The sequence below is a fragment of the Battus philenor genome, unplaced genomic scaffold (genome assembly GCF_028537555.1).
Source record: "Battus philenor isolate CCGP_79_NKW_IND1 unplaced genomic scaffold, ilBatPhil1.0.hap1 SCAF_29, whole genome shotgun sequence".
NCBI classification, from domain to species: Eukaryota; Metazoa; Arthropoda; class Insecta; order Lepidoptera; family Papilionidae; genus Battus; species Battus philenor.
The window spans coordinates 1,957,675-1,985,268 of record NW_027181692.1 but is presented as its reverse complement, the minus strand read 5'-3'; the positions used below and the strand labels follow the sequence as shown (position 1 = coordinate 1,985,268).

The following is a 27,594-nucleotide window of genomic DNA, read 5'->3' as shown; positions in this document are numbered from 1 at the left end:
GTCCCAAGATTTTCCTCATGATTTTGCGTTCCGTCACTAGCAGTTTTAGTTCTTCTTTCAAAGTTAGCGTCCAAGCTTCACATTGTTTATAGGTGTAAAAGATTTAAAGGCACATTTATCAGCCCCCAGTAGGGCAGGATGATGCACCGAACATTCATCACACTTATACTCATGACTCGGCGACCGCGCCCGCCTAGCCCGCGTTTACACGAGGGCGGTAAGAGGCCCGTGTCGCTCCCGACAGCCGAGTAGTCCTCGCTTCGCACAACTTACACTACACCTCATTCACTACACTATACACCTACACGAGTATAGACCGTCTACGTGCATGCGTCTTCGTTTTGTAACATCAGGGGTTTCATCACCCAGCGTAAATGTTTAGTCCGCGGACTCAATTCCGATGAATCTGCACAAAGTCTAAATCGGCTATCAGCACAACTTCAGACACATCAAATGCTAAAACATTTTTCAGCAAATAGCTTACACACCATTTTAATTAAATGCAACAGATCAATAACTTCTGAAAGTAAAAAGTCTGCAGGAACTAGTAGCCTTTTCATATATATATATATAACGCTCTGCGAAGCCGAAATTAGCTGATTGTCTCTTTCAAAAGGTCGATGTGCAATATTTAGCTTTAACACCGTCGACGTCGATCGTCTAATTTATTTTTCCTTTTGGGATGCGACAAATCAATTACTTTTAGCAGTACAAAGTCCGCAATGACAGATATAGATAGTAAACAATAATTTAAAAGGTACTATTTTCATTACATTATTCATTATTACAGAAACTATTTAAATATATATATATATATAAATATATATATATATCTCTCTCTCTAATATATAAAATTCTCGTGTCACGGTGTTCGAACTTGAACTCCTCTGAAACGGCTTGACCTATTTTTACCAAATTTTATATGCGTATTCAGTAGGTCTGAGAATCGGCTACTATCTATTTTTATACCCCTAAGTGATAAGGGTTGTTCACCCTTAAATTTTTTTTTTATCTTTTTGACGTAATTTTTTGTTTTTTTTTTTTATGATACAACATACAAAAATACATACAACCCTAAATTTTCACCCCTCTACGATCAACCCTTATTTTTAAATTGAAAATTAAAAATATTTTTTTGCAAAACAACGTTTGCGGGATCAGCTAGTATATATATATACAAGTTTTGGTCATATGTTGTGTAAAAATCTTTAAAGCGGTGAATGTGGTATAGCTACATCGATATATATATACATACACATATATACAACAAATGACCAAATCTTGAATAACCAATTCAATACGATCGACATTTTCCGTATAACAATTTATATTTCCCTATCTGAATATCATTAAGGATCCGAATTCTCTTGAAATACATATTAGTCATTACGTAGTTATGACGTGCGCGGTGTTAATTGTACATAAACATGTGACGTCGCCCGGGTGCGCTCGTTATTCGCGATGACATCAGACTTATCTTTAAGGAAGTCACAGTGTTGCTTCTCTCGACTTAGTTATTGTTACATATTTAAGTTGATTTTCTTAAGGTGTCTTCACAAGTGATAGGAGTCTACCACGATGTCTTCAAGTCAGAGATCATTAAACCATAGGTCGTCATTTATATGACGATCTTTGAAAATTTTTCAAGCTTTTAAAAAATCAAAGTGGAATACAGAAGGCCTTAGTTTAGATGTCAAACACCTTAATTATTTATAAGGAATGCAAAAGGACACATTTTTATTATAAAAGTGCAAAATATGTGTTAAAATTCAAGTGTACAGTTATTTAAAAGTAGTTTCGAAACACATACGGAACATTATATATATATATATATTTATAAGTTCCGCGAATAATGAAAACGTGAATGAAGGAAGCGTGAACAAGGAGCTTTTACTGGATAGGGGTTCGATACGGCAGAGGGCGCCTGGCCGCATCACTTACATATCACTACATATATATATATATATATATATATATATATATATATATATATATATATATATATATATAATGTATGTATATATATATGTATATATATATATATGTATGTACATATATATATATATATGTATATATATATACATATATATATATATATATATATATAAAAGTCAATAGGTATCTAAACCCAATAACCTTTGTAGGAGACTAATAAAAATAGTAAAACAGTGTGACTGTGGAAAATAAAGAAGAATCCGTGCAAATTCAAGTATAAGACAAGATGGGTTCGAACAGATAGAATCAAGTGACTTTCAGGTATCGCTTGAATACGCAACATGATTTCACTAAACCGGACTTGGAGGAAATGTTAAATTCAAAGTCCATTGAAGAAAAGGCTTCAACGCGCACTGGCAACGAACGTGACATTTAATTTGAAAAATCTTAGCGAACGTTTAATAATGGCAAATGATCTTTGCAATTTTTTTACGAACATCGCTGCGTCTATGGAACGAAGTGTTATTTTTAAAGCAAATCGCTAATGCAAGCTGAGTGTCAATCTGAATTGAAGGAGATTTTAAAAATATCCAAGCGAAAGATAATTACAAAATTATAATCATAGGTTGTCTTATGATACTTAATCAAAATATTCAAAAACTTTAATTAAATTGATTTTTTTATGCTTTTTTTATTTTGTCACCTAGAAACGTATCACCTTTAATTCCATTTAAACTACCATTCCGTATACGTGTACGGTTTCAGTCAGTCTGAATTGAAGCAGCTTTTAAAAACTGACAATCGAGAGATAATTTCAAAATTCTTCAAACCATTGTTCAATCAATCAAAACGTTCGAAAACTTCAACTAAATTGATTTTCATATATTTGTTTTTTTTTTATTTTGTCACCTATGAACGTATCTCATATAATCCCATATAGATTAACATCACGCATTCTATATTTGCGGCATATACCCCGCGAAAAAAGAGCTTTTACCGTAATTCACAAGTGCCATCTGGGCAGTAGTGTTCAAACGCACACTAGATATATAATAACAGACGGCTCGACGCCTGTCTACCTTGTGCAGGTGACTAGCACTTGCAGGCACACTTTAGTCACCGCGCATTACGCATAAACCCCAACATTTCCGGTGGTACTTTCCGTTCAGATAATATACTTAGACCGGAGAGTCGACTTCAAAATATCTTTATTCAAGTCACCTTTGATCAATTAACCCTTTCCTTACCGCAGTCCGTTTCGCCGAATTGACGCTACTGAACCGGGCATGTGCTCCGAAGTGCGCACATTGTATGACGGTAAGCTGATGTTCGAATTTTCTCATTAGTGTTACATATTTAAAGATTTTACTGGTATATCAATTAAAAATAGAAGTTAGGATAATTCTTAGTAATTTATTTGGCTGTAATAAATCTTAAAACACGGACCTACACATAACCCCACATTACAAGGTGGATGCCGTCTAACTCCGGCGCTAGTAACGAAAGGGTTAATCATTTTAACATTATAAGTAGCAAGCCATCACCGACTCTGAGCCCTGATCTTCTAACAGGCAGACAGATACTCAACAGTTGCTCTCTTAAATGAAATATAACAAATTTTCACGTATAATATCAACCATGTATCATCACCTTTTGTAAGACGAGGCAAGCCACCGCACATTTATCAACGATTTTTCACACGATCATAAGCGATGTAATCAAGCGAAACATAATCTAATAAGAAAAAGACTTAATTGTTGTAAAAAAATTAGAATTTATTGTACAAAAAAATATTAATGCAAAATAAATAAAAATTAGGAATAATGGGTAATGTAAATAATATTTTTTTTAAATGTTCCGAAGGATGATAGGCGATGCATTGAACGCTGTGAGAAAGAATTTGTGTTGTGTTCCACACATTTCGATCAACTAAAACCTCTTGAATGCTACAATAAGATTTAGGAATATATAATATATTTATTTTTATATTTCAAGAAAAAAACGATTCTAAGATATTTTGTGGAAGTTAGTGTATATAGTAACACGTACGTACGTACAGTCGGATTTCATGATTTAATTTTTTTTAATATTTAAAATCTAGATTTAGATAAAAAGAAGACACTAGCCTATCTAATACAATAAATACTAATCTATAACCCATGTTTATATTTATTTAATAAACTATAACTCTAACATGAACAAATCATCAATTGGGACATTTGTAAGTACAAGGATATTAAGTAAATAAATCTGAGACTTATCTATGGCAGTCTCCCAACGCAGGGCCCATTGATTATTAGAAGGTGCTTTTCGATTTTAACCCTTTCGCTTTAATTTAAAAATATTTATGTTACATAGGGGAGGGGGGGGGGGCAAGGAATTTTAGTAATATTTAGGCGGGACACGGCACAAAAAAGGTTGGAAGACATGTCGTTTGTAATCTATGAATGCGCGCTAATTTTTTTAAAATGGCGCCAAATGTCACTGTTCTTTGACATTTACGACGTAGACACAGGATATGCTCCCTCATATATACTCCATCGCTTGTTGACAAGTGATACTTAATATATATTTATTGTTATTAATTGGATCTACGTTCCACAGACATTAACGTACGTGCTTCACATTTACGTTTAATATTCCAGATGTTTTCTTGCTCACATTTTTGTATGTTTGTGTTTAAGTAAAAACTATATCACTTAATATATTTTTACTACGCCATGACAATGACCAGTTTTTAAGATTACGTTTCATGATATCATTTCCTCATCCCTACTCCACATTGACACCCATTTTCTATAGATCTCAAAAGTTTTTTTTTTAAACAAACCTTGGAATATACTTCCTGTATCTAATATATTAAAAACCATAACAGACTACAAGAGAAAACTCGTGGGCTTTTGAAACCGTCCTGGCTTTAAATTGAAGGATGCCGTAGCAGGGGGTAGCAAGGGGTAGCAGGGGGATTTGAATCTCATTGTGTTTTCTATCAAATTGGGACACACGATGACATCCAGCCACTTGTTATCCTTCTTGTACGACTATGTCGTTGGTTCACCTAGTGGGCTTCCAGAACCTTTTGTCTCCAATGGCAATCAGTTGCACGAACGATGTCCTTCACTTACTGCCATTTCAGACGGGCATGCGGACAATAATATCAACAACAGTTAGCACTGGACCAGTTCGGTCGATAGTTGCATGGCTCGTAACATCGGAGGGCATCGAGTGTTTCCAACTGGCAGAATCGAATGCCTCCAGTGAAAGTGCTAAACGCTTGCACGCGGTCCTAACGGTGGGTCAGCCAGCCGCCGCCGGAATGGGGCCGACCGTGTACAGTCACGTACAACTACCTATAACGTCACAAATATACAGGATCATCCGCATGTATTATATTTATAATGATAATATATAGCTAAATTTTCAACAATAAATTTTAAACATTTTACACCTATTTTTAGTCACCCTATATATAGTAATTACTCTAAAATATACAATTTTTTTATATGAATGCGAGAGGTCGATAACGTCTGGCTGTATAGTCTACATAGACAGATGAACACAATAATTATTTTAGTATATAGTATTACTAATATTATTATTTCTGAAACCATTGATTTTTGGATAGAGAGTACCATTTATAAATGATGTATTCGCCTTTTTAAAACTTTTACTGCCTATTTAGAATCACCCTGTATTACTTATACAGTGCGCTGACAAAGTGCATTGGCTTTCCCGAATCTGATACGCTGATATCATTCAAAGAGATTTCCCCTTCGAAAGTGTATCGCTGATATTTTACACCTGTAATATTTATTAGAATATTATTTAGCACTTCCAAAATCGCTGCGCCGAGCCAATGGAAATCGCGGCGAGGTGAGGGTCGGGGAAAAAACAGCATGCGCAGACTGAGGGAATGGAGCGGCCTATACTCCCCCCCCCCCCCCCATACCCACGCGCGGTACAGCGGTTTCGTAGCATTATAGCAACTAATTAAGCAGTTGTTAGGCTTTCTGGGGTACCCTAGAATAAGGATGCTAAAGATGTTTTGACAGCTTAACCTTTTGTTGGCCGGGAAGATTACAATTTGTTGGAAACAATTATTTTAAAATGATAAATGAAATATTACTGTTTATATTCTTGTAGTCTGTAGTCCATCCAGAGCAAGTGAATTTAAACTGTATTTTTAAGGTGATTTGATATAATGTAGACCATTCCGTGCAGATCAGACTCTGTAAGCAACCGGGTGATGTAGATAGGTATGTCCATAGGCACGTGACAGGTTAAACTGCGGTCATTTTTTGGTGGGATTCCTGTGTCCAATCACTCCATGAAGCATCCGTCAAAGTAAATCAAATTAAAGAATAAACTTAGAGATATCGGGTTCGATATAATACAGGATGTTTCGGTAGCTGAACATTTTATTAGAAGGTAATTCCGTATATGCGACAAGGAGATTTAGTCGAACCTGGCAAGAGATATCGGGTACTCCAGCCACTAAATAATTCATTGAAACCAGTTAATCGTTCCCAAATCCTGATATACATTGGTCTTAATCAATATCCTATGTAACTTTATGGTTCTGGAGCGAAAAACATAGACCTACAAGGATCTTGTTACAGTTGGCAGATGCTGGATGAATTAAACCAATTCTATTCTAAATATTTGGGGGGGAGGCCAATGTCCCACTGCTGGACATTCACACCATCGAATGGTTAAAACGATGAAGAATCATCTACTAATAACTAAAATTTTGTCAAGTTTATCTAATATATAAAATTCTCGTGTCACGGTGTTCGAACTTGAACTCCTCCGAAACGGCTTGACCGATTTTTACCAAATTTTACATGCGTATTCAGTATGTCTGAGAATCGGCTACTATCTATTTTCCATACCCCTAAGTGATAAGGGTGGTCCACCCCTAAATTTTATTTTTAATTTCTTAGACAATTTTTTTGGTTTTTATTTTATTATGATACAGCATACAAAAATACATACAAACCTAAATTTTCACCCCTCTACGATCAACCCTTATATTACATTTGTTAATTAAAAACTTTATTTTTTTTTGCAAAACAACGTTTGCGGGATCAGCTAGTATATGTATAGAAATTCCGTACGCGACTGTACCACGTGTTAGCATAAATTTGTACAACACACCTGTGAATCTCGACAGTTTACGATTTGCCCATCCCCGTTCGCGGGCTTGTGCAAGATATCCGTGCCGCATAGCTCCGCGAAACACTTCAATGCAGACCTCTAAAGTAGGTCACACAATAAGGTTGTATTTTGACATGGCAAAAGCAAAAAAAAACACTATTTATATTTTAGCATTTATAATTTAGTATTTAATTCTTACGAGTTCTTACTGTAAACTCGCCACATGCAAAGTATAAAGTTGGTTACTGTCGAGTTATGTTATAACATTAGCCGCCTTCGTAATTTTCTTATAAGACTGGTTGCAAACAGCATGCACCTAGCGTTTTACTAAGACCTTATAGGGTCATCCGTATACCTTACTGACTTGAACATCCGGCTACGGTTGTTGCGGCACCCACTAAGTGTAGTGTCAAAGATCTACTACAAAACGTATATTTACTTTAATTGTGTAGTTTTCCTTTTTATATGACTCCACTATTGGGGGACCTCTCGTAGCTATGTCTGATTTTTGGATCATTAGTTCCTTTTTTATCAAATTTTTTACATAATTAATTTAATTTAAAAAAAAAACAATGTATATGTTGCTTGTATGCATATGTATGTATGTTTGTGTGTATGTCTGTGTATATTTACGTAAGTTTGTTTGTAAATATGTATGTCAACTACCCATTATTAGTACTTCTACCGTTTCCATACTATGGTTGTCTGTAAGAGATTGCCTTGTGCGATAAGACCAGACAGACCAGTGTACTCTTTTGCATATTATTATGAAACTATTTAAATGTATTTCTTAAGTGTCCAATAAAGAATATTAAATAAAAAATAAATAATTTATATTTTGCCTGTCTTCTATTATTCCTTTTAAGATCTTTCTCACTTCTTACATTCTACAATTTTGTATCATTCTTTTTCATACTAATTTCCATTTTCGATGCCTACTCCTGTGTGTGGAGGTAGCCTCAAATAGCTGAAATTTCCCGAAGAACCGCACCACCATGTGAGCTCAATGTCGCTTGATTGCGAAAACCAGGCCATTAAGACATAAAGAAGTTTAAGTAAGAAAAGGACCACGGGGCATCTTCAGGAGTTATGTTACACCGATTAATGCCAAACACAGAGTAAACACGTGGAGGGGTGAAACACGTGTTGAGTGATTTGGCAGTGGCAGTTGTGTGATTCGCATTGTTTGCCGCATACGCATTTATCAGCGGGCTGGCGGGCGGTGCATTTCATTGCACGACTACCACTGCATGTGCGGAAGTGGCTAAATATTGGTCCTTTTCTTACTAAGGATGGACTTCCGCGAAGTAACGCCTGATTCCATTAAATAAGAAATGCCGGGTTTAAAGACACATCGATTGAACAAGGTCGCGATCCTCGGCAGGTATGCGGCTCGTGCAGGTCGCGCCCAAGCGGTAATGTATGCTAAACCGCACTACGCGACCGTATCGTCGCGGACACAAGTGTACTGTTACGTACAATTAATCTAATACATAAAATTCTCGTGTCACGGTGTTCAAACTTGAACTCCTCTGAAACGGCTTGACTGATTTTTACCAAATTTAATATGCGTATTCAGTAGGTCTAAGAATCGGCTACTATCTATTTTCTATACCCCTAAGTGATAAAGGTTGTTCACACTTAAAAAAAAAAATTATTTTTCTAACGAATACAACCATAAATTTTCACCCCTCTACGATCAACCCTTATTTTTTATTTGTAAATTTAAATATCAATTTTTTTTTTGCAAAACAACGTTTGCGGGATCAGCTAGTAATATTATATTTTTAGCTGTCCGACTTTCCGCGTGGAATTTAACCAAAAAAAAGTTTACTTAGTTTTTTCTTCGTTTAAGAATTTTTCTAAAATAAAAGATTTCAGAGATTAGCCGAAACAAACAGACAGTGAAAACTTTTAAATATGTAATTTTAGTAACGGTTGTCAAATATCTCCCTTCCGCTTTTTTGCTCTTTATTCAATGCTTTATAAAAAGTGCTACAGTGATCGGATTTAGTTCAAATATGCGCCGTTTTGTTCGATAATCTGTTTCCATCTAGACGGCAACTTCATAATACCTCCCTCGTAGAAGCCCCCCTCCTTATTTGCGAAGAACTCGGACAGCCACTTTTCACAAACCTCTTTTGAGTTCAACTTTACACCACCAAGGGCGTTCGCCATGGACAGGAACAGGTGGTAATCACTTGGCGCTATGTCCGGGCTATATGGTGGATGTGATAAAACCTCCCACCCGAGCTCCCGTAGCTTCTGACGAGTCATCAACACCCTTCCTGTTGGCCAATTCTGGACGCTTCTGGTCGATCGCCTGCTTCAAGCGGTCCAGTTGTTCGCAGTAGATGGTAGAATTAAGCGTCTGGCCATATGGGAGCAGCTCATAGTGGATGATTCCCTTCCAATCCCACCAAACACACAGCAAAACCTTCCTGGCCGTCAATCCTGGCTTGGCCACTGTTTGGGACGATTCACCGGCCTTCGACCACGACCGTTTTCGCTTGATATTGTCGAATGTGATCCATCTTTCGTCGCCAGTCACCATCCGCTTCAAGAATGGGTCGAGTTCGTTCCATTTCAGCAGCATATCGCAGGCGTTGATTCGGTCCAGAAGGTTTTTTTGCGTCAAATCATGCGGCACCCAAACATCAAGCTTTTTTTTGTATCCAGCCTTCTGCAGATGGTTTAAAATGGTTTGGTGACTAACTCCCATCTCCTGGGCGATGTCACGAGATGCCACATGCCGGTCTAACTCGATGTAGTCCATGATTTGATCGGTATTTGTCGTCACAGGTCTTCCGCCGGCTGGCTTATCCATGGTGTCGTTTTCGCCGGCTCTGAATCGTCGAAACCATTCCTCCGCGGTTCGAAGTGATAGAGTACCATCCCCCAAAACACCATTAATCTCACGGAACGTTTCTCTAGCGGATTTGCCTTTAACGAAGGAAAACTTTAAAATAGCGCGAATTTCGGCGTTAGTGAACTCCACGTTTACACGTCTATAACTGTTGAACGCAATATCCAAACTAATCATGCATAGCGTCGTTTTGTAGGTTATGTCAAGACCTTTCAAATTATGTATAGTATTGCCAGATACGAGCTCTGTAGCGCTTTGTACATAGCCGCGAAATTCAAAAGACAAAAAGGCGGAAGGGAGATATTTGACAACCTGTTATATGTACCGTATATATTTTCAAATAAATGTAATAAAAAGCGGTTATTTTTATTTAACAAACGGACGACTCTAATTCTATTTATTTGTATAGATTTATTAGTTCAGTGGGCCGCGACGGACACCATATGACTGCCATCATGTTGGGTCCAAGAGGCCGCGTCGGACACCATGCGACTGCCATCATGTTGGGTCCAAGAGGCCGCATCGGACACCATGTGTCCGCATGCCCTCGATCACTTCGGAAGCCTCTAGGGAGCCAACTGACAGTGTTTCGACTGTTTTTACCAAGGCATGTGACCCGCTCGGCCCCGCAGAAAAATAATGGGTAAATAATAAAAAAGCAGAAAAATAATAAAAATCGCTGTTTCCGTAAGTCGCCCATTATTTTTAAGGGTTTTACTGACAATATTTGCAAAAAAAACACATGGTGTACGCCATGGCTTTCAACGTGTTAAAAATTCTTTTCTCTGTCCTAAATATAAATATTGCTTTGTTTAACCGACTTAAGCAATTTAAAACCAGACGTAAAAGAATTACAATAGATTAAATTCCCCCACCATCTCACCAACTAGCTACAGACAAATTAGTTACATGGTGCCAATAAGTGAGATGTTTAAAACAAATTGTCATACAATCGACGTAGACATTTATAATACAAATACGGTTCGACTGTTAAGACTTGTTCACGAAGTACCTAAAGTTAAGCAAGTTCACTTATTATTATAAATGTGAAAACCTTTAAATGCCCACTTATTTATGTTATGTAATTACTGTAAATAAACATAAGCAACAAAAAAAATTACAGTAAATAAACAAATAAATATTATCAATGATCCCGTCTGTCCACAGTGGACGTCCAACGCTGGGTTATTCGGCCCACGGTCTCCGCGCCAGAATACTAAGGACCCGGCGGCGATCTGTTCCGTGCACTATATCTGTTTGCTTTATTGCTTTCTTAAGTTAAATTTACACTTATTATCTTTAACAAGTTTTTATATCTTATCAATATATATATATATATTATATATATATTCGTTATCAACAACCTCTTTTCATCCAGTAACACCTGCAAAGTACGTAATGATCTAAAAATTGACAATCAAATATCGACATGCGCAGAAAGCACATTACTTTCCGGTCCCCCTAATACACACAATAAAAAACGATTTATTTGACATATTTTTTTAATACAAAATCCTTATCCGCGACGATTCCTTAGACTGCAAGATGATAAAACGTTCATCTACGTCATCGGTTGACCGATTTCTGGTCTGCCCTCGCACCTAAGATCCAGTCGTCCTGTAACCTCGCAAAACGCGATGAACCACCGATGTCGACACACCCTGACTGAACGGTAGGTATGCCCCTCCTTGATCTGAGTTACTACCCAGCCCCTGATGTTGCTGGTGAATCACTCATTTTGTATCATAACAATATGCACTGTTGAAAACAAACAGCTAAATGAACGACATTCACCATACACAGCATCCAACAAAGTTCTTATCACAATTATAACACTCGATGTCAGTAAATTATTAAATAAACCATAAAACCTCTCACAGCACAAGGTGTGAAATTTTTAAAGTATGTTATTTCCTAAGAAGGTACTTACACGTTAATAAAAACTAGTTCTCCTTTGCATGTGTTTAATTGTGCCGGTTACGATATATCAAAGTACACATTTAGAATGTCACAAAAAGCTTTTTCTACGCGACATCACATGCATCGAACAGACGCTCGCGACCGAGTCCGGTGCACTCGAGTGCGTCGCGCTGACTTCTCTGCAGTTTAGCAGCTGTTGACCTGCTGCTTGGCGCAGCGGAATCGGATCGAGAGGGCCCTTGTGCCACATCCCGCTTCGACGTCGGTGAACATTTCAAAAGAATAAATGTTTCGAGTACTTTTGTGAAAGCTCATACTTAGTCTTGCCATAAATATTGTTATAAAGAAAAGCACGATTTTTTTTTTATACGTAACATTTATTCCTTTCATAGTGAGTTAGTTTAATACATCAATATATAACTATTAAAAATATACAATGTTTATTCGAAGTGGTCTCCATTGGCTGCAATACAGTCTTTTAAACGTTGAGGCCAGTTATCAATAGCAGCACGAACTCTTTCTAGAGGAAAATTCTTCACTGCCAACCGAATGGATCGTTTTAGGGACTCCAAATTATCATGGCGTTTAGAGCAAGCCTTACTCTCTAAAACTGACCATAAATCATAATCCAATGGATTTAGGTCAGGACTTGACGACGGCCAGTTTTCAGTGCTGATAAAGTCCGGAACGTTAGTTTTCAACCAAGATTGGGTGGATCGAGCTCTATGACCCGGTGCCGAGTCTTGTTGAAAGCACCATTCTTTGTTATTGAACATGGTGTTAGTTAAAGGCTTAACTACCGTCTCAAGAATGGTATTTTGATAAACTTGTGCCGACGTTTTAATACCTTTTTCACAAAAATATGGCTCAGTCACCCCTTCATAGCTAACACCCCACCAAACCATCACTGAAGTGGGATAATGCCCACGTTGTACTCTGTTTACTAATTGCGAAGCTTCTTTAGAGCTTCCAGCATAAATACGGTCATTTTGTTTATTAAAATACTGCTCAATTGTAAAAATTTTCTCATCCGTAAACAAAATTTTTTTGTGACCTCCCTTTGCGTACCGCTTAAGTAGTTGTTTGGATTTTACCACCCTATTCTTCTTTAAATTATCAGTTAAGAAGTGACCAGTACGTCTCTTATAGGCTGCAAGTCCTAAGTCATCTTTTAATATACGCGACATGGTTCTAGGAGCTATCTTCATCTCCCGAGATAAAATCTTTTGCTTACGGACAGGATTTCTTCGAATTCTTTCCCTAACTGCTTTAATCACCTTTTTCACACGAACGGTACGTGGACGGCCAGATCTTTTTCTGTCACAAACAGAGGAGGTATCATTGTACCTATCAATAGCCCGGTAAACAAACATTTGACTAATACCAAGCGGGTGGAGGGTTTTAAAAATTGCACTTTTCTCCATACCTACTTTATGTAAGGCAATCACAGCGATTCGGTTCTCTTTATCACCCCACTCCATTTTAATATAACAAAATATTTAACAATATAATGGCGCGAAAATAAGAAAACACATCAAGCAATCATATAAAAATGACAGATTCCAAATTCAAACGTAATATTTTCTTTTTTTGAATAGTAACAGTATTTATGGCCAGACTAAGTATAAACACACTTATTAATAAATAGAACAAAACGACAGTTTAAAGCAGTGATTCCCAAAGTGGTCTATATCGACCCCTAGGGGTCTATGACAACCTGCAAGAGGTCTACGTCAGGGAAAAAAAATTGGGGGTCCATGAAATGAAAATGTGGGTCGACAATAGTGGATCTCAACACATACACTGATAGTACCTATTTACTTACATCATACTATCTTATAATATCAGGAAATTTTTAATTTCCTTTCCATCGTCATACCTAGTGGAAAGGGGGTTCAGCGCTTTTACCAATCATCTAATGAAAAAAAGAAACAGATTGGACATTATTAACCGAGGAGATTTTGTTGATAATTTATTATTAAAGCATCAGGTTCATTCTTCTCACTAAAAATATTGACGTATTGCTTATGTTTTTTATAGTTTATTTTATGTTTATTTAATGTTACGTATATTTTACATAACAGATACAAAATTTTATTTTAAGTAGTTTTAATTTAAATTCAATTAATAAATGTATAAATTAACATGTGTCGGCCACTTTGAATGTTCAGTTAATTGTTGACAGCTGCTTTGTTTGCACGTGTTTTAGTACGTCTTCGATTTTTACCTATTCAAAAAAATGGAACAAAGAACGTGTATCAAATATTGTGTGAAAAACGAAATTAAGTGCGTGGATGTATTCCGAATGTTGACTGCGGCATACGGAGAAGCTACTTTGAACAAAAGCAACGTTCATCGGTGCTACAAAATGTTTTCAGAAGGCCGAGAAGATGTGAACGACGAAGAGCGTACCAGACGCCCGAGCACTTCAACAACAGACGAAAAAATTGAATTTTGAAGTGCTTCGAACATTGGAAAAAACGTTGGCACAAGTGTATAATATCCCAGGGGGGATTACAGTTTGATTTTTGATTTCGCGTTCAAATATGTAAGTAAGGGACCAATATTTAGCCACTTCCGCACATGCAGTGGTTGTCGTGCAACAAAGTGCACCGCCCGCCAGCCCGCTGATAAATGCGCATGCGACAGACAATGCGAATCACACAACTGCCACCGTTAAACCACTCAACACGTGTTTCACCCCTCCACGGGGCATCTTCAGGAGCAATGTTACACCGATTAGAGCCAACATTTGGCACTTTATTGCACGACTACCACTGCATGTGTGGAAGTGGCTAAATATTAGTCCTTTTCTTACTTAAGATGGACTTCTGCAAGGTAACGCCTGATTCTATTGAATATTCAAATATGTGTTCGGTCTTGTCCGTAAGGTGTTTGTCGATAGGGCAGATTTCATTTCTGTACCGTCTCGTCACCTCACGGCTTAGGAGAGAATGGATCGGACCATAAACGACTGTGCTCTTTGCACAAGTTGCACGAGTAAGAAGTTCTTTGTCTAAACCAATATGGTCAAACAAGGCGAACGATTTGTTACGATGTAATATAGGTCAGAGCTTCTTAGCTATGAAGTCGCTGGTGAAACATTCACGATTTCTAAATTAGTATAGAACAAATACAAGAGAAGCCAATATAAAATAATAATATTTTTCATCTTTTATTTAGTTAGATTTATTGTACTAAAGCGCCATTTATTATAATAATTATATTTACGACTTTGTATCATACTATCGCTTGCTGCTGAAACTGCTGTACCGCGCCTTAGGTATGCTCGCGGTGAGACGGAGGGGCGATTCACGAAAGCTTTCGAAATTATTATACAATATATTCACAAGCTATTAAAAATAAGACTGTCTAACCTAGAAAAAAGTAACCAACGAGTAAATATTTAACAACTAAGAATATTGTTATTTATTTTATCAAAATTTGCAAAAATCAGAAAATGAAAAAAAATGGATTTAACCGCATTGGCTTCTGTGCGACTCATATCAAAATAATTGCTTTTTACTACATGCATTTGCATATATTTGCATACGTATACGGTACAAATACCAAAATTAATTTTTTTTTAATTTTTGCCTATTTGTTTCGGCCAATTTCTAAAATGGCTGGATCGATTTTGAAGGGACTTAAACTGGCTAGTAGCTGATGTAATAAGAAGTAACTTCGGCTACTTTTATTTAGAAAAATTCTTAAAGCGAAAAAAAAAAAAACAAACTAAATATTTTTTTATTTAATGGAATCAAGCGTTATTCTGCGGAAGTCTATCCTAAGTAAGAAAAGGACCAATATACTATAGTAATAAATAGCTACCTCCGCTATCCATGCAGTCGTAGTAAATATTTTTTGTTTAATTCCGCACTGATAAAATGCAGGTACAGATAGTCAAATAATATTTACTAGAATAACTTCTACCGGCTTAGAAATCTCTACGGATAAATGTAAATAGCTACTCAATCGAGAAATCACACTAATATAAATTAAAAAAAACTCTGCGGGCCGCAATTTGACAAGCCCTGGTTTCAAAGCGGTGCGTAACGTACACGTGTCGTCGCAGGAATGCGATCTGATTAATTCGCGAATGCCAAACGTCCTTATCTGCGCGACGGCGAACGCAAAGAGAGTCGGCAGGCGAGATCTAGGAGCGATACCGATAATTGGCTACCGCAGGTGTATGAAGTAACAGCGCGGTTATGTGTTTTGTCTTCTATTAAAACGAATGCTCTTGGCAGTAGTCGTTAACCGCGAAGGTCATTTGTTCGCAAAGCTGGACGTCATCTGGACCTGGAACTTATACCTCGGTGGACCATCAAACATTTCGTAGGTGTGGTGTGCTAAGGATATAAAGCAGTACCCCCCATAAGTTACGGTTTTCGACCATGAGAACTGGATTTTCTATGTTACAATTTTCCATAGAAATTTCTAGAAAATTGTTCCAATAGATCATAAGCTTTCATAACGTCAAAAATATAGAAATGCACGCGAAATTTAAATCTAACAAAGATTCTCCCAAATATTAGTGCGACACATGCCATGCGGGGCGTATACGACCCCCGCTGCACTTTCCGTTCAGGCCATTTGCATATTGAAAAACAAAGGATTCTTAAACAAATTAATTGTAGGGTCGAATATAGATAACTTCACATCGCGCATGCGCGTACCCTACGTAATGCATATTAAAATTTATAACATTTTCCGGCTAATTATAGCTTTGCAGTATTGAAGTGGTCGTATACGCCCTACGTGGTCGGAATGGAAAATCTTCAAAAACTGCCGCGGCACGGAACTTGATTTGTTAATGGTCCCCATTAATGAGAACCTCTCTTACCCCTATCGTATTTGAGATCCCCGGGAACGGATCGCGGCTTGGGGTGTCATTTAAAATTCTACTTCAGGTAAATCATTACCTATACCTAGACACCCACTGCCTCTCCCAAAGAATACCGCGATGACCTAGCTGGCTCTCTCCGGTAGTTATCTGTACTTCAGGTACATCATTACCTATACCTAGACACCCACTGCCTCTCCCAAAGAATACCGCGATGACCTAGCTGGCTCTCTCCGGTAGTTATCTGTACTTCAGGTACATCATTACCTATACCTAGACACCCACTGCCTCTCCTAAAGAATACCACGGTGACCTTTCTGGCACTCTCCGCTTGTAACTTTATGTCGTCATATCCACCAATAAGACAACAACTTACTTCAACAATTACACGTATTTTAAAACGCGTTCACGTCAATTATAAGTGCCAGCAATAATTTTAAAAACGTTCAAAGTCGATTGAAAACAAGTAAAATGCCTTACAACGGCGCTTTGGCGTGTCGTGTGCACATCGCCTTCAAGGTGGAGGGAGGGAACTTTCCATGCAATCGACTCGCTAACAACCATTGCATATAAAGTGTACAACTGTGCTCTGGAAGGTCGGACTCTCCAAACCAGAGTTCCCCAAACTTTTTTGTGCCGTAGACCCCTTGCCATGTTTTTCCTTGTGTTGGGTAGACCCCCTACTTACCTGATATTGATTTTCTGTAAATTTTTAACTGTAGTGAAATTTAGTTTTAGAAACTTAAAGTAAAAACACATGTTAATTTATACATTTATATAATTGAATTTAAATTAAAACTACTCAAAATAAAATTTTGTATCTGTTATGTAAAATATACGTAACATATTAATAATTTTTACTTCATAGGTACTTTTATAAATAACGTAAATGTTTTGATATTATAAGATGTAAGTAAATAGTGGACCCCCATTATCATTTCATGGACCCCCAAATTTTCTTTCGCTGACGCAGAACCCTTGCAGGTTGTCATAGACCCCTAGGGGTCGATATAGACCACTTTGGGAATCACTGCTCTAAACTACTGGAGAAACGTATGCTGCCAACCGAGTTTAGATTGGTGATGACATAAGGTACCTATCACTTATCACATGAATGTCAAGGTAGTTTTATTATATGAGATCATTACACCCCTAGTTTTAATGGTTCAGTGAGAGATGGCTCGCCGGTGAGCCGCGTGGCATTTTCAATAATGAAATTCAATTTCAAGCACAAATTCTTACTTCTCTTACTTATAATATATACACATACTTGGTAATCCCGCAAACCGTTGTTTTGCAAAAAAAAAAGTTTTTAATTAACAAATAAAAAATAGGGGTTGAGAGGAGTGAAATATGCCTTAAAAAAAACATAAAATTTCGTCAAAAAAAAATCAATTTTAAGGGTGAACAGCCCTTATCACTTACCGGTATGGAAAATAGATAGTAGCCGATTCTCAGACCTACTGAATACGCATATAAAATTTGGTAAAAATCGGTCAAGCCGTTTCGGAGGAGTACGGTAACTAACATTGTGACATGGAAATTTTATATATCAAATGTACACACACACACACACACTCATATATATATATATACATATATATATATATGTATATATATAAACACACATCGTCGTTTCAGCATATAGACACCCACTGCGAGGAATACGCTTCCCCTCAAAGATAAGTATGGAGGGGATATACCATAATCGCCACACTTGGCACGCAGAAGACGCTACTACCCATCCTCTGCAATCTCAATCTTCTACCGTTGAGCTAGCACTGCTATACATATAATATATATATATATATATATATATATATATGCGCGCGTGTGTACACATAAGGCATGTAACTATTTTTAATTTATATGCTTCTCGAACTTTCTGAATCCCTGGAATTTTCTAGAATCTATTTACCAATTTAAAGCTTGTACATCTATAACCAACCACCCTGTACAATGACTGTCACAAAAACAATCGCTACACGTATCCTGTGATAACTGCAACGGATATTTTTATCAGTGAATTTAGTGCACATTGTTTAACCAGTTTCGCTTACTTCTAAAACTACATACACACACATACATCCTGTTGTGGACGCAGTTTTAAAATTATTACAAACAAAAGGAATTTACAATAAAGGATCTTAAAGGATATATATATTTAATAATTAATTTACTCTTTTCACAATTTTTGTGATGGCAGACTTAATGCTTTTAGACAGTCAAACCAATTGGTATGTTATTATAAAATAAAATGTGAAAAAATTTATGAAAATAAAATAAAAGTCCCTAACCCATAAATCGGCTAGGGGTACGAGAGAGATAAAAGAAAAAAAAGAAAATTTCATAAAAAAATTAAAGACTAAACCCAAAACAACGCAACCTCGAAAATCTAACGACGCACAGTGAAAATTATTACTAATTAAGCAGCGACGCAACTTCGAAAAAAACGCAAAACGAAACTACACAAAGCGAGGTATTGGTGTATATATATAAATTCACGAGCTTCGCCCGTGTTTATAACGATGTAAAATTTTATTTCTGTGCAATATATCGATGCGCCGCTGATGATGACATAATGTTGCCCCAAGTTCATTGTAACAAGATGTCTCTCTCAATATCAACCTGTCCACTAAAATATATTAAATTTAAAGACATTAGTATAACAATTTACTTCAATATACTGTACAGATAAACCTCATCTTGAGAGTAAAGTAGGTTTTATCTTGGAGATGCGATATCAAACACTGATAAGTGTGGAAATTGTGATACCGTAGATAACGCACTCTGTTAGTTACGGAAAGTTGTTAAGAGGCACTGTAAGTCATGTATAAAGAATTACATTAACGTACATTACCCGGCGTTAAATATTGCACATCGACTTTTAGAAAGAGACAATCGGTTAATTTCGGCTTCGTAGAGCGTTATCTCTGTCGCACGACTGACAAAACGTCACGTGTGGGACAGAGATAATGCTTTACGAAGCCGTACTAAGATTGTCCCTTTCCAAAAGTCGATGTGCAATACTTATCGCCAAGGGTGGTCAAACTGCGCTCTCACCGTTCGATAAATACGCGGCGCCGGCCTCCCGGCGTCGCCGCCGCGAACAGCGTGGGCGATCCGAGGTAGGATCAGTATCCTACCTTAGATTGCCGAGTGGTCCACGCTGCCGTTATCACACAACTCCTCATGCATTACACTCCAGCAACACCGATCACACACGCGCACTAACCGTGCGTTCTACTGGCCAGCAAGGTCGCGACGGATTTGTGTCTTCGAAGAACCGACTGGAATGTTTCTGAGTTCCAGAGCTTCGTCTTCGTCGCCCTCCACCAACGTCTCACCACCAAACCCTGATACGAGTTCCGACACTCAAACTTTGTTAAGTTTTAAGTTCACGGACCCCTCCGTTCCGTGAACTCATACAGATGAAGCTGTAAAAGCCGCAAGGCTAACAGCAACAACTTCTTCAGAAACAGTACAGTCAAACTGCGGCTCACGAGCCACATGCAGCTCATTGAAGGTTTATTACTGATTTTGATTGTCGAATTATTACAATATTTATATTTCCTATGTCAGCAGTAGTAATTTTATTATTAATATATTAGAGAAATCTAAACGCTGATCGTAATTAACTAACCAGCATTTTAAGTATTATCAGGAGTGCTGTCAAATACGTGTGCCGTTATACCTAACTTCAATGCACATATTTTGTTTATGTTTTGTGTATATAATTTTTGAAAAAAAAAAATCTTTTGCATATTTTAAATGCGTATTCAATTGCGACTCAATAAATTTCAAATTTCGAACAATGGCCGAACTATCAAGGAGCTTGACCACCACTAGAACATACTATACAATTATATAAATGAAATATATATTAGACAAATAATATTTAAAAATAAACGCTTCTCAGTATTATATGGAGACTGAATTCTGTCAGTTTGGCCACAAATGAAATAAATATGTAAATAACATTGACCTTTAAACACTATAAAGAAACATAATAATAGAAATTATATATTTAATTTGTAAAGGTCAAAGTTATTTATATTATATAAATATGAACTGGCAATACAGTAATAAAAATGACATTTAAGAATCAGCCAATGATTGGTATATGCCTCCCTGAAATATCATCATGATGACCACCCATCCAGCGCTGCCTACAGTGACTTCACCGGACCTTGACTATATCATCAGTTCATCAAATGGTGGTGAAAACCACTTGAGAAGCTATCGATTTATAAATGCTAAATGTTAATTTAAACAATTTATTTTTTACTATTTTGTTTTATACTACCCGGCATTTGATTTGGCACAATACACACAATATATTTTATCATTAATAAAGTTGTCATGGAACATAGTAGATCGTCAAATGATCTAAAAGTCATTTGAAATTTTAGAATTGACTAAATAATTGGATGACTCATGTTTATAATTGTCGAAAGTTATGTGTTAAGATATTATGGAGGTGGCTTCAATGGCACACTGTGTTTGGCACTAATTGGTGTAACATAACTCCTGAAGATGCCCCGTGGAGGGGTGAAACACATTGAGTGATTTAACGGTGGCAGTTGTGTAATTCGCATTTTTCGCCGCATACGCATTTATCAGCGGGCTGGCGGGCGGTGCACTTTGTTGCACGACTACCACTGCATGTACGGAAGTGGCTAAATATTGGTCCTTTTCTTACTAAACAAAGACAATCAACTAGTTTTTGGAGGTTTCTTGCACACAAAGCTTTAATTAGATTCTGACTGGGACTAGCAAGTACAGTACCCAGCCTTAAATATTGCACATCGACCATTAGAAAGAGACAATCGGTTAATTTCGACTTCGTTGAACGTTATCTCTGTCGCACGAAATACAACGACTGACAAAACGTCCCATAGGTAGTGTGGGACAGAGATAGTGCTCTACAAAGCTGTAAAGCTTATTAATAACCAACATATAAATTGTAATAAATACCAGCAAAACCTACTACTACAGTTATTAATTATTAAATTAACTGTAAGTGGTAAATTAATTAGTTAATTAAGTAAATTTAGTCCAATTTACAGTGCCATTAATTATTTTAGCAATCAAGGTCATATTAACATTAATTAAAATGTGTAAAGAATACAATAATTATTTTCACTTCTATTGTTAAAGACAGATGTAATGTAAAAAAAAACCCTCATTGTATAACAACATTAAAATACCCGGCGGTAAATATTTCACATCGGCCTTTGGAAAGAGGCAATCGGATAATTTCGGCTTCGAAGAGCGTTATCTCTGTCACTCACTACTTGCACTAATCGGTGTAACATTACTCCTGAAGATGTCCCGTGGAGAGGTGAAACGCGTGTTGAGTGATTTAACGGTGGTAGTTGTGTAATTCGAATTGATTGCCGCATGCGCATTTATCAGCGGGCTGGCGGGCGGTGCACTTTATTGCACGACTACTGCTGCATTGGCGGAAGTAGCTATATATTGGTCCTTTTCTTTCTTAAAATGGACTTCCGCAAAATAACGCCTGAATCCATTAGACATTATATAAACTAATATAAAGGAATAAATAAACGTTAAATACAAGTTCAATACAAGAAGGACATTATAAAACTACCAAACTACTAAAAATCTATTTATCATTACTCAGCTATATATCAATGTGAACACTCATAAATATGTAACATTGATTTGTTTTCCATTGGAATATGATAGGCAAAATAACGCCCGAATTAATTAGACATTATATAAACTAATATTAAGGATAAATAAACGTAAATTTAAAACTTCAATACAAGAAAGATATTATAAAACTAAAAAACTACTAAAAATCTATTAATCATTACTCAGCTATATATCAAAGTAAACACTAATAAATATGTGACATTGATTTGTTTTCCATTGGAATATGATAGGCAAAATAACGCCCGAATTAATTAGACATTATATAAACTAATATTAACAATAAATAAACGTAAATAACTTCAATACTAGAAGGATATTATAAAACTACCGAACAACTAAAAAACTATTTATCATCATTACTCAGCTATATATCAAAGTATACACTCATAAATATGTGACTTAAATTGATTAAAGTGACTGAAATTAATATGTAGTAATCGGAGAATGAAGTTGACTATGCCTGCACATTTTATGTATATGGAGAAACCTTTTACTGTTGTAGCTTTCAGGTTATGAAATAAGCTACCAGAACCAATAAGATGTGCTAAATTGCTGTCAGCATTTAAAAAAAATGGTAAGAGAGCAGTTCCTTGGCCTTTAAAATAGGATATTGTGTACCATATCTTAATTATAAGTATTTATGTAGTACCTTACCCATATTAATATATACGAGTATATATACACACACACACACATATACATATGTCTGTGTGTGTCTATGTGTATATATGTATATATTCTTTTATGTATGTTTTTGTGTGTAATAGTATATTCTTTTATGTATGTTTTTGTGTGTAATAGTATATTGTGTAGCATCTATTATTTATTTATATTTATGTAATACCTTTTCCATGTGTATATAAATAAGCATGTGTACATAAATATTTTTGTATGTGTGAATAGTAATGTCAGTATGGACACCCTAAACTGCCCTCTCCTTCATCACCATCCCAAGGTTGTCTGGTAGATGGCCTTGAGCCATAACACCACCTCTTGTGCCATATGATTTGTTTCTTTTTTTTCCTGTATTTATTATGTATAATGTACAAAAAAGTGTTAACAATAAAAAAAAATTTTAGTTTTTAAACACTATCTTACCTATACTATATAATCATGACATTTTTTGTTTCTGAAAATATTTATTTTTACACAATATATGTATTACCAAAAACTTTTGCATCAATAAATAATTATTCTGTATATACTCATACCTAAAAATAAATCATCATCAAACATATAGCCTATTATCTAACACCACGTTTAAACAACTCATTATGGAATGCAACATAACAGGTCATGTAGTTAATTGAATAATAATTGGCATTGTGGCCATAATTACTCATACAACATTATTATGTGTCTAAACTAGCCTTAATATGCACTCTTTCAACTGTTCTTTTGTAAGTAAAAGAGATAGAATACTGTAAACATTTACAATTATAAATATTTTTAAAGGTGTTTACACACAGCTATTTTAGTAAAATGTGCTGTAAAAGAAAAACACCTTTATTTGAATTACTCTCAATTCTTGTGTTTATTAGTCTTGTTAATAAAATTTAGTCATTGTTTTTATAAGGGGGAATGGAAAGTATGCTTTCTTAAGTTGTATTTACACTACTACATTTTTAACAAGCTTTTATTTCTAATCAACAATATATTGACCCTTGTTATCAACAACCTTTAGCAATTTAGAAATATAGATTTTCAATGCCAAAGTGGTAACAAATCAACCGGTTTTTCTGTAAAATATATCAATAGAAAGGATGTTACTTTCTCGTCCCCCTAGTATTTCAATGACCATCTGTTCCTATCACTTCTACAATGTGTATAATACAATATATCCATTCATCATTTGTATTTTTTTAAACATTGATTTTATTAGTTATTAATTATTATAAATAGATTATAGATTCTCTCATTATATTGTCGAGCATAGAGGACGGATACTTGCTATCATTGGTCATGGGTTCGAGTCCCAAGATTGATGAATTAAATATATTATGATTGCCCCTGCTCACAAACAAGTTTTCAGAGAATGGGCAGCAACATCATCTGCATACCATAATACCTCCTGCATACAAAGTATGGAGACTATGGTATATCCTTCTCTATATATCTTTAAGAGAGGCCTATGCTTTTCAGTGGGTAGCTATAGGCTGAAAGGCAGAGTATATATATATATATATATAGCACTTTGGATCAGCCTGTTGAGATTGACTTATCTGGAAACACATTTTAAAATTATTTAAGTCAAATTCAAAATAGTTTTGTTATATGAGACAGTTAGAAATCATTTGCAGTATTATACAACTTAAAATTAAGTTTAAGTTAGTGCATAATGCTCTACCTACTGTGAAGAACTAATAAACTCAGTGGGGATTGTATACTTTTTTATTATTGTTTTAACAAAAATTTTGTTTTCTTTAAAACTAGAACAATTCATTCTCAAACATTTTCATTGTGAACAAAATCAGACATAGAGTAATATGTATTATGACATTTCCACAACACATCTTAGACCAGTCTTTAATAATTTGGTATTCTATCAGATGTGTCTCATAACTTATTTGATAAAATATTATTTATATGCCAAAATTAAAAATATATAAAATTAGAGAAATACTTGATTAATATAAGAAATAACTCTTAACACCTAAATTTTGTCTTCAAAGTGAACAAATCTTTAATGGGTTTGGTTGTATGCATATATAATAACTATCACGAGATATCTTAGACCTCTTTCTTGGCTTTAAATCTAAAATGAAACATGTTCTTAAATAAATCTAATTATAGCAGTCAATAGTTTTTAGTTGATCAAAATGTGTAGAACTTGATTTATTGAGTCATTTACATGATTCATATTATAACACACACCTGAAAATTGTAAAATTTCATTTAAAAGAGCAACATTTCCTGCCACTTATTCTAGCAGATTAGTGTTCCGAGTTTAAGGAAGCTTACTACTTTTAATGTTAAATAATCGGCAATTTAAAATTATATATAAATGTCTGTCAATAAAGACATTTTGAATTTGAAGTCAATTTACATGCTTTATTACTCACAACAAATACACTCAAAGATCTTATGACTAATGTGAACAAGTTATAAAACATATTCAACTAAATAAATAGTAATAAACTCGCAGTGTATTTGTTAAATCTCTTTATAAGTTGCTGAATGATTTAGGTCTAAGAACATAGATATTTCTCACCTCATTTCTGTAACAAACTTCTCAAGCTTCGATAGATTGATTTTAAATTTAGAGTAAGTCTGGTATGTAAAGGTGAACACTTATGCATTGCAAGGTCTAAATCTGATATATGGGTAGTCCACTGCACCACTCCACTCACCACTTCATACATTGCAAGGCACAAGTATGGTCAGTCCATAGAATGTTAAGAAGTTACACATACATTCTTATATGAATCCTATAAATTATGTTGTTCCACATAGTAGTTCTTATAGATGCACTATTTTTTCTCTTTTATCACTTTCAACTTTGACATGTATTTCATGAAATAAATTATTTGATTTATATTAGTTCAATATTTTTATTATTGACTAACATTTTAACAAGGAAGAATATTTACAATCAAGTGTGATTTATTCTTTTTAAAAGGTAAGCAAATACCTGTTCTATTTTTTTAAGAGACAGGTTGATAAACTACATGTGTAAAAGCTTAAAAACTGAATCAAATAATTTATGATTCACTATATAAAAATCAATTATTTCAGTAAATAATAACTTATGTAATAATAATATAGCAAGAAAAAGCATAATTTGAAATATTTCATATTAAAAATAATTATTATTTACTATCTGTCATTGAACTTCTTCTAATTTTATATTTTATAGTTACATGTTTCAGTGCGATCACTTTATGGATATTAATTGGAAATAGGTGTAAAATCCTTTTGAGGGCAAATGGACTGAACATGGACCACTTTAAAGCTATTATCAACCATCCTGTATATAAATTGACACATTGCTGCCAAAATATACGTCGTTATGACTTAGTAATGAGATAAATTGTGGATTTTATGTTAATTATTCTATCCTTCTAATACGCTATAGTACTCTATAGAAACTTGAAAGATAATGACGTAGGAAATACAGTTCAGACGCGAGTAACGAAGGTAACTGTTTTAGTTCTGACATATCGTGAAGTATGACCATAATCAGCATGCGAACCGCATACACCGCAATACCAAAAGTGAAAACTCATTCAATACAAACATACGAAACAGTGGAGAAATTACACGAGCCGCGCCTAATTCAATTAACCGGTCGGCGAGGTCTACGGCAAATATTTGAGGACATGTCCGCTGAGGTTTTAGGAAACTAAAGATTAAAGAGACGACACCAAGTCGTGAACGAGGAAGCGAAATGAAGATTCATCCGGCCTCGCCTACCTCGCGTCCTCAACAAAAAACCAGTTATATTTCACCTACTGATCTACAGAACTGTTTCCGGATGACACCGGATTGATTTGTGCAAACATAATAATTTTACTTAAATCAATGTATATATAATCGGGAGGTTTTTTGATAAGTTCCCAATTATCAGGCTTGAATATTTGATGGGTGAAAGGAGACATACCTTTGCGGAAACTTGTGTACAGCGACGATATCACTTTGACAACTTCCTTCAACAAATATAAACACTTTAACACTTAATCAAAGTCCACAAACTGTTAATAGCACTTATAAATAGTCAATACCGCGATTATTGTTGTAAAATCTGTGTAATGTGCGGCAGTTTAACGTACTATCCCATGAAAGACGCCATTTTGATTTCGTCAACTAACGGATAAAGACAATACAGAGTATTTTTGTTTACCAAGTTAAAAATAACTTAAATAATCTTCCAGAAGAATGTTCAGTAACCAATAAATCTCAAATGAAATTAAATAATTCCACTAATTTATTTTACCGTAAGGAACAAAATAAAGTTACTTGCTAATAATAAATGAACAAGGAAATTATTCACAATAAAAATTATAAAAAATAAATTAAAGTTTTTATTTATGTCCTCTTATTACTTTTTATGTAATAATTAGAAATAGTTTTATAATTATACATGGCCCATACAGGAACACCGATTAATTAATTTGTGCAATTAAATGTGCAGAGGAAATTATTTTGATTCCGTTTAAGTAAAAAAGTTACAAATGTTTGCATAGAATTT

At 35.3% G+C, this 27,594-nt stretch overlaps 1 protein-coding gene across 1 annotated transcript in view; it reads right to left on the bottom strand.

Moving 5' to 3' along the window:
- Positions 1–27,200, bottom strand: part of Slik (Sterile20-like kinase) — a 72,124-nt gene extending 44,924 nt beyond the window's left edge. Inside the window, exon 1 of the mRNA XM_068770023.1 lies at positions 27,007–27,200. The gene's annotated coding sequence lies outside the window, so the exon portion shown is untranslated. The remainder of the gene's footprint in view (positions 1–27,006) is intronic.
- Positions 27,201–27,594: the final 394 nt, after the last annotated feature.